The following is a 9,136-nucleotide window of genomic DNA, read 5'->3' as shown; positions in this document are numbered from 1 at the left end:
GTTGTTAGCAGTAAAATACTAAATAAATTTAATTCCATTTCAAGCTCTACTTAATTGTATACTAATATTTTACGCCACAATTAATTGAGCACCAATTTCCTTTTTTTTTAAGTAGCTATTATTTATTTTATTACTTAGGTTAAATATTTACATATAAAATAATAGCAATAGAATGCCAATCCTCAGATCAATGGAACTTCAATTATTGTTAATAAAACTAATTTCGCATTGATAATAATTAGTCTACAGAATGAAAAATCAATGGCAACAATTGCAAAAATATAGCAATTTTTAATTATGGGAAAATAAACAACTAAGTTCCCAAAATATTTCACTTTTATTGTTTAAAAAATCTCAACTTGTTAACTAAATTCAAAATAATTCTATTGTCAAAAATATTTTTTCTCAAATTAACTTTAATGATTAGATGTGAGATACAAATATGGTAAAATATCCCTCATACGTATGTCATGGATATTTGAGACTTTTAGTAAAAAAAAATTTTTGTTGTTAAAATAGCATTGTATCATAGTGTACTAATTATTTTAGGACCATTTTATACATGGACTAAATTTAATTTAAATTATACAATAGATTATATATGCATGTGATTCTCATTTATAATTGTTGGATCCCATTTTTATGAACAATCTCCCAAAAAGTCCAATCATACTGATTTTCTTATATTAATTGTTATACTAATTTTGTCATTTTTATTGTTATATTATTTCTCATTTTGTTTGGGCTTTAACTCTTATTATTTCTTGTATCCCAGATGTAAATTTATTAAAACTTTATCATGTTATTATATTCATAGGTGTTAACTTATAAAAATTTTGATATATAAACAAGTGATATTCTATATATAACTAGGAAGATTTGTTGTTATTGTTATCCAAACTTTCAAACTTTTAAAAATTGAAAATGATTAAAAACTTATAATATGATAAAATTTTATTATATATTTTACGAGATTATGTGAAAAGTCAAACTATTTTTCATAGTATTTTAAAATATATAAATACAAAATATTTTAAAATTATACCTATAATCATGTATTATATAGGTATATTACGAGTACTTACTAACCAAGGTACTAAGCATTAATCATTAATAAAACATCTTATCGTTATTTCAAATAAATTTCCTAATACTAGTTTGAAATATGTTTTAAAGTAAAATAGTATATGTGTCCCATAAATCAGTAAGTTTTGATTATTAATCAAATTTACTATATTATCAGTAAGAATTACTATTTATGTATAAAAACTTACTATTACTTGAATTAAACTTACTCCCTAAAAAGTAAGTATGGGATATAAAGTAGTAATTTATTTATTTAAAAAGTTAGTTTAATATTTATTCAAATTTACCTTTTGAAGTATAAAAGTTACTAATTTATTAAGGTTAACTTACTATTTTAGATGGGAAACTTACTTTCTTATTTTTAAGTGTTATCCTATTTAGGTTGATAGGTCCATCAAGTAATCAAATGGTCGCTAAAAGTGCAACAACCTGTTATATCAGGTAAAAAACTGTTTCGTTACCATAACTGTCGTTACTAAAGCATTGTCCCATAATAAAAAAGTAATGCAAAATTGACCAAATTATCTTTACTATTGATAAAAAGCACTCCTCCCAAAAAGTAACCATCTTTTTTGGAACGGATGGAGTATATTATTATGATTGTGAAAGTCATACTCTGCCAAAAAAGAAGAAAAAATACTACTCTGGCTACATGTTGGACAATGCCTTTTTTAATGAAACTGATTTGTGGTGTATGCAAGGCTGTTGCTGTTGAAGTAAATGTGCTCTTTGTTTCGAAATTGTGATTCTGTTTTGTAGAATCTCGAATAGAGTTCCTAGGATTTGAATGTTCTTTGTTTCCATTTTAGTGCTTATTCAAAATAATTTTCTTTTGGTAATTATCGTCCACTTTTAAATTCAGGACTCAAGCAGAGGTCAATCACTTGTGCTTTTTTTATTAGCATTAGTTTTTCCAGCGTCAATTGCAACTTGTTCTCTTGAACTATTACTTGTTATCAATTTTACCCCCTAACAATTTTCAGTTGCTACATTTCACTAAAATTACTATGTATACAACTCAAACCAATTGAACATCAGTGGATAATGGATTCTTGTAATTGGTGTGACAAAATGACACTTCTGCTGTTTCACTTGTAAGCCACCACCAAAATAAAAAGTCTCACGACAACAAATCACTAATTTCCAACTTTTCCTTTTTGTTTCCCTTACCCAATTTGAATGCTGGCTCAACATCAGTAAAAGGTATCAATTGGCCTGAATTGATATAAGGTTAAAAGACCCACAAAGAAACTTTCACAAGTGATTATCCATAAAATTTAGGACAAATTCCACTTTACCCCCTGTGGTTTAGCATTTTTTTACATAACCCCCCTATGGTTTCAAAAGCTATACATAACCCCCTTATGGTTTGAATTAAAGTGTCAAAGTAACGGAAATAGTCACTCGTAACGGCATCACCTAAAATGTCAAAAATACCCTTATGTAAGGTTGAAATTTATGTATTAACCAAAGGGGGTTGTGTGTATATTTTGAAAATCATAAGGGGGTTATATGGTAAAATATTAAATCATAAGGGGGTTATATAGTAAAATATAAAAATTATAGGGGGTTAATGTGTCATGTATTTATAAGGGTAATTTCGACATTTTTAGAAGTTCCGTTACGAGTGACTATTTCCGTTACTTTAACAATTTAATCCAAACCATGAGGGGGTTATGTATAACTTTTGAAACCATAGGGGGTTATGTAAAAAAAGGGTAAACCACAGGGGGTAAAATGTAATTTACCCTAAAATTTAAGGCTTCATTTGGATTGAGAAATTTGCAGAATAATTTGAAATCCACTCAAATTGCTCTAGTTGTTTGGATTGCTTAAAAAATATTTAGGTTTGTAATTCATTAATTATTTAATACATTTTAAACACTAAAATAATTGATGATTTACAAATCTACTTACCTTCTAAATAACATAAATAGCTAGAGTGATTTGAGAGGATTTCAAATCTTTCATCATGACACGGTGTCGAAACCTGTGCAATAATAAAACCTGCTCAAACTAAAAGTAATTTCTGTAGATAGTGGTAAGTAGGGTCGAATCCACAGGGACTGGGAGTAATTGTTTCTTTTCAAGTTCACAGTAACAAAGGGGGAGTTTTTGTGCAGAAGGTGACAATAAAAGAAGTTCAAATAAAATCTAAGAAACTACTAAAAATTAAATAACAAATTACTAAAATCAAATGAGTGATAATTAAGGATCTAGCCAAGGAATAACTTCAGCAATGGTTCACCTAATTGATCATCGATACAAAGCCAATTACAATTATTTACCAATAAATAGGTTATAACTGCCAAACAAGCGATGACAGTCAATCCTTCCTTACTGTGTCGGTGATTAAGGTACGTCCGTTAATCACTGCTCTAATTGAGAAATAATCCTAGGTACGCCCGTAGGATTTAACTTCCCAATTGCCTTACGTATTAGAGGAGCCCTATTCTAACCAAATAACGCACTACCAAGGTTATTTCAGATTAGCCCGCGTATCCCCCTGACACGAATCCAATCATGCCAGTTATCACTAGTTTGAGACAATTAAACAATTACGGATTTAACGTCCCAATTGACAATAGATTATCAAATTAACTAATTATTCGGATCCAAAACAATCAATTAATTAAACAATCATAAGCACTGTAATCAGGAAATATGCGAATACCAATAAATAAAAGCAAAAGATAAAATTAAATCGATCTCACAATTTTTAGGCAACCCAAAGCATCCGTCGTTTCTTGACTAGAATGGGAAAATTAGTTCATATTGAATGCTAAAAACCCACACGCAATTGAAGAGAAAGCAGCTGTCATCGTCCTTTGAGATTTGGGCAATTCAAATCGTCCAAGTGTTGACTAGATCGTAAGCCACGGGAAGTAATTGATAGCTTTTTCTTTGTCTGACATACAATGGGTAGAGAAGCTACCCAAAATTCCTAAGAGAAGAAAAGTCAAAATCCTAAGCTAAAACTAAAGAAACGGAAAAACTAAGAGGACAAGCCAGAACCTCCTTCCTCTGCTATTCTTTTGGTTTTTATCCTCTGCCTCCTCCCCAGATGTGCGGCGGCTCTTAGGAGAAAGAAACCCTCCATCCGTCATTCCTCTGCAGAAATTACCGAAATGGGCGTGACATTTTCTTTTCCAAAAATGCCCTTGGGGCAAGCTCTATCACTTGGGCTCCTTTTCTGCTAAATTGGTACTTATTATCATAATTTCGTTCTACTCCCTGAAATGAATGCAAAATACTAAAAAGTAAGTAAAATATAGCAATTAATCCACATCAGGTCAGGTAATAGGAGAAATTAATAATAAAATAAATGATAAAATTGTAACTTATCAATTCTCCTCACACCTAAACCATGCTTGTTCTCAAGCATAAGAACAGTAAACAAATACCAATATTTGACAATGGCTATTGCTCCATCTATCTTATTGCTAAGATACCAAGAAAAACATATATCAAGCATCAGTGATAAAGATCCAAGAAACATCACTTTGGTTAGTTTCTAAACCACAAACTCCTCTAATTTCAGGTTAACTAATCTAAGAAAAAGGAATGACGCACAACATTTATCAGCAAATGGTCCAACTATTAACCAACATCTCAACACTAAATTCATAAATCGGCAAGCTGACTTTTATCACACACTAACACAACCTTCACTTTATTTTTTCATGTTTTCTATCTTTTTCCTTTTTTTCTTTTTCTTTTTTTTCAATAGTAACAAAAGACTTAATCTCTGGCCATTGAAGCTTTTTGACGCGAACTCCGACATTTGTCAGATGAAAGAGCCCGGTTACTCAGCTCCTATCGCCACGTGACCACGCACTCATAGCAATTACTACTTTTTGACGCGATAATCGACACTTTTGGTGAAGATCCCCGGTTACTCGGTAGTAAATACTAGCGGAGTACAGTCAACTCTTATTCACAACCAAATAACACCCAAAACTTCAAAATAACACAAAAAATCAAAAGAAAATTTGCATCAGCTAGCATCATTTTCAAATATGGAGAACTAAGGTTAATAATCGGACCAATTCACATGAAAATGCCAACAGTCATTCCCTACGCCTAGGAAAGTTAACCAAAAATTATAAGGGTAAAACAATCATCGATATTCACCAAAGAGATGTTCTTGGATTCAACCACATTAACTTGATACATTCTTTTATTATTAAAACTTGGCAAAAGTAGAAATAGAGACAATAATCCAACATCAAACTTGAGCTAATCACTAAAAAGAAGAAAAAGAAAAAGAACGAAAGACACTAGCACCATAACTGCTCCCCCCACACCTAAATCCTACATTGTCCTCAATGGAGGTAATAAAGTAATGAAAGCGAAGAGAACAATGAAACTTCCCTGTTGAACAGCTAAGGGATAGGAGGGAACAGTGGAGGGAAGCCGAGTTCTAAGACATCCTTGCCACTTGGCGGGTGATGTTCGTCATTCGCTCATCTACGTTGTGAACCTGTGCTTGTAAGTGGCGCCACTCACCATTGTCGCTAATTATCACCCCAAACAACAAAAGACAGAATATCCAACAAAGATAGCAACCAACAAATGCAAATCCATAGGCACTGGTGTTCCCGAACTCAATAGTCAAATGCAAAAGCAAACACGGGCACCCAAGCCCAAATATGGTCAACAAAGCAACAGTTCCACTCCAAAACCAACAATCAGAAACTATTATCAACAACTGGAAACTAGCAAAGGCACGTCAATAAGCACAGGGACTACCCAATTCAGTCAGTCAAAAATAATATGTTAACCCCAGCGATATGAGTTCAGAAATTGAGCAATAGCCACACAGTCACAGGCCCGTGGCAGTCAATCGGATGTCGAATCAAATAGAGTTAACAAATACTCGCACCAGTACCACTGGTGCAAATCACAGTCCAAAATGAGAGAAATTGCTATAGCAGAGCAAAGCAGTAGTAAATCGACAGCCCCAAGTATTAACCCAATCATAAGATAGAGAATGCGCCGGCAACCAAGCAATATCAGGGCAGAGCAATAGTCATCTATGTCTCCCAATTCATCAAGCAACAACGGCTCCCAAATTTACAGGTAAAAGTAGACAAAGGTCAACCAAAATCCCAACAAATGGTCCCAATTTGACAATTAACAGCACAATGTTAACCAACCCAAAAGAAGCATCAAATTGAAGTGAAAACAATCCAACCAGTACCACTGGCGGAAAATGGAATGCACAACCCAATCAAACAGCCCCAAGAAAGAACAATGCAATCAATAATAACTCATAAATTCGACAGTAGCAGAGTAATTCCAAGTGCCCAGCCTCCAACAGTCAGCCAAAAGAGTAGAAGTGACCCAGTGAAGCCAAAATACCCAAACAGTGGATGAAACAAGTTCAACGGCTAACCCACACTAGTGAGACCCCCTAAATAATGTAGCTCAATTCGGACAACAAGCAATGTATCCACAGGATTCTCAGTCAAATCTAATAATGAACCCCAGCATTTCAACTAGATGCACAGAACTGGAATAAGCGATGTAAATGGTATAGAAGTCTCCCAATTTAACAAACAAGCGCAATATTTCAGCTCACCCAAATTCTCAACAAATGGCTCCAGTTGGCCAGTTAAAGTTTTAACTCAAAATTAGCAATCTCAATGATAACAGTTTAGAAATTTGACAATAATAACTCAGACAACCAAATGAAGGTACCAAATTCACGTCCAATTTACCCCACCAGTACCACTGGTGGATTCCTCAGTAAAAGAAAAACAACTCCGCGTCCCGCTCAAACAAAAAACGACCCCAAACAACACCAAATACTATTGAGGAGTTGGGGAACGAATGTCAAATACCTCAATTGTTTGATGGTCGAAAGAAGTGGGATAGGCACGACTCCTGGCGTGCATGCGTGAGCGAGAAACAGCGACTGTGGGAGGCGCGGCTTCACTGGTCGCTTGCGAGGAAGAGGTCGCGCTGCGATGTGGAGGAAGGTGGAGACAGTCGCTGGAGTGAGATCGGGGAAGAGGAGACGCGCGGCTGGTTGACTGCTGGAGTAGAACTGAGCGCAGGTGGAGCCTGGGTGGCAGTAGTGGAGCTCGACGGTAGTAGCTGCGGGTGGAGGGTGAGATCGAGAGGGAGAAAGACGTGAGCTGCTGGTGGCGCTGCCTGCTGGACAGAGGCGCGCAAGCTCCAGCAACGGTGAGGGCGGTGTCACGCGATGGTGGTCGTCGCTGGTGCGAGGGCAGAGAAAAGATGTCACGGCTGTGAAGTGGAGGAGTGGACTGCGCGGAGCAGCGGGCTGCGGCGCGTAGCCCTGGTGGCGTGCGGGCTTAGGCAGCGGCGGCGCACGATGCTGCGGACGGCAACGGCCAATGGGTTTGCTGTGGTAGAGTCGCGGGTGGAGAGCTCACTGGCGAGGAGGAGAGAGGGCGCGCGCGGTGGATGCGATGTCGACTGAGGGGCGGCGGCGCCCCTCTGCTTGGGCGCGAGGCACTGCAGCCGTGCACCTGGCGACGGCGAGATCGCAGGCAGCGGCGGTGGCTTTGTTGGCGGTGCACAATTAGAGAGATCGACGGCGGCCTGTTGCGGCGTTGTTCGTCGTGCGTGAAGATGAGTTGCGGCAGAGGTGGAGACGCGCTGGGCGTTGGTCGCGGGTGAAGGAGATGGCGGTGGGCATGAGGTGTGCTCGGGCGACAGAGAGGAAGGAAAAACAGGGGAGAAGAAAGAAAGAAAAGAGAGAGAAAGAAAGAAAGAAAGAAAGAAAAGAGAAAAGAAAAAAAAATGCTTTTTTTTTTTGAAATTGAGAAACCTAGCTACGGTTGAAAATTTTTTTTTTTTTTTTTTTTTTTTTTTTGTTTAAAAATTTTTTTTTTTACATTTTTTTTTTTGCAAATGTTATTTTCGAAATTCAAAATTAGAGATTAACCGAAAATCAATAACCGTTCTTGAGTTTTTTTTTGAATACTTACCTTTCCCGCAAATGTGACTTGGGCACGTCATGAAGGCACGGAATCTAGAGCTCTCCATATGACATGACGCGGGCACGTCATGAGGGCAGGAACCCCTTCTGACGATTCTGACCGTGAACTCTCCAGACGTCATGACGCGCCCAAGACACCTACAAATCATCAAAAACGAAAATTGAAACCCGAAATCAGTCAAATTCAAGGAAAACATATTTAAACTATCACACGAAATCAAAACAAACAATTAAAAGGAATAATTGGGTTGCCTCCCAATGAGCGCCTTTCTTAATGTCTTTGGCTAGACATTATCATGTTTTGCTCATGGAGGATAAAATCTTGTGGCTCGCTTTTCAATGCTTCATCTTCAATGTGATCCTGGTAACCCTCATAGATGGAGTAATCTTGAACACACGACGTACGGTCTTCCATGGACTAGTTGATGGCGCCAAATAATCAAGCAGTGATCTCAATTTTTCATCCACTCCTCCATCAAGAGCACTCAACGGTTTAAAATATTTGACCATAGCTACTCTTAACTTATTTCTGCCATGAGACTCAAAAACTTCCTGTATAACAAAATCAATCTTATTAACAGAAATCATGGAATAAGAGTTAAGAAAATGCGGATTAGGGAATGGAGGTGGTGTCACCATATTTGATGATTCTTCACTGGATTCTTTCACTTGAATGGGTTGCGGTTGGGGTTCCATTTCTTCCTTTTCGCCTTCTTTTTCAACTGCATCTGTAGATTTCTCATTTTGACACTCTTGTATCTCCTCATCACTAGTCAAGCAAACTGCACTCTCATTTTCTTCTAGATCAACAATGGTTTTCGAGGGCAATTCTTCCATTTGAGAAGCCAATCGATTTATTCTGGATGTCAATAGACATAGTTGATCTGCCAGATAACTCATTACATCCTTCATCATCTCATTCCTCATTTGTGTCTCCTGTTGGAATTGGTATGTATTAGTAGCTATTGATTCAACTATTTCTTCAAGAGACATACCTGACATAGATGACGATTCTTGAGACTCATACTGCTGAAAATTCAATGGCCCCGTTGTATAATTATAATTGGAGTTATCCCA

Source organism: Coffea eugenioides, chromosome 1 (genome assembly GCF_003713205.1).
Source record: "Coffea eugenioides isolate CCC68of chromosome 1, Ceug_1.0, whole genome shotgun sequence".
Classification (NCBI taxonomy): Eukaryota; Viridiplantae; Streptophyta; class Magnoliopsida; order Gentianales; family Rubiaceae; genus Coffea; species Coffea eugenioides.
This window is presented reverse-complemented; position numbering follows the sequence as displayed.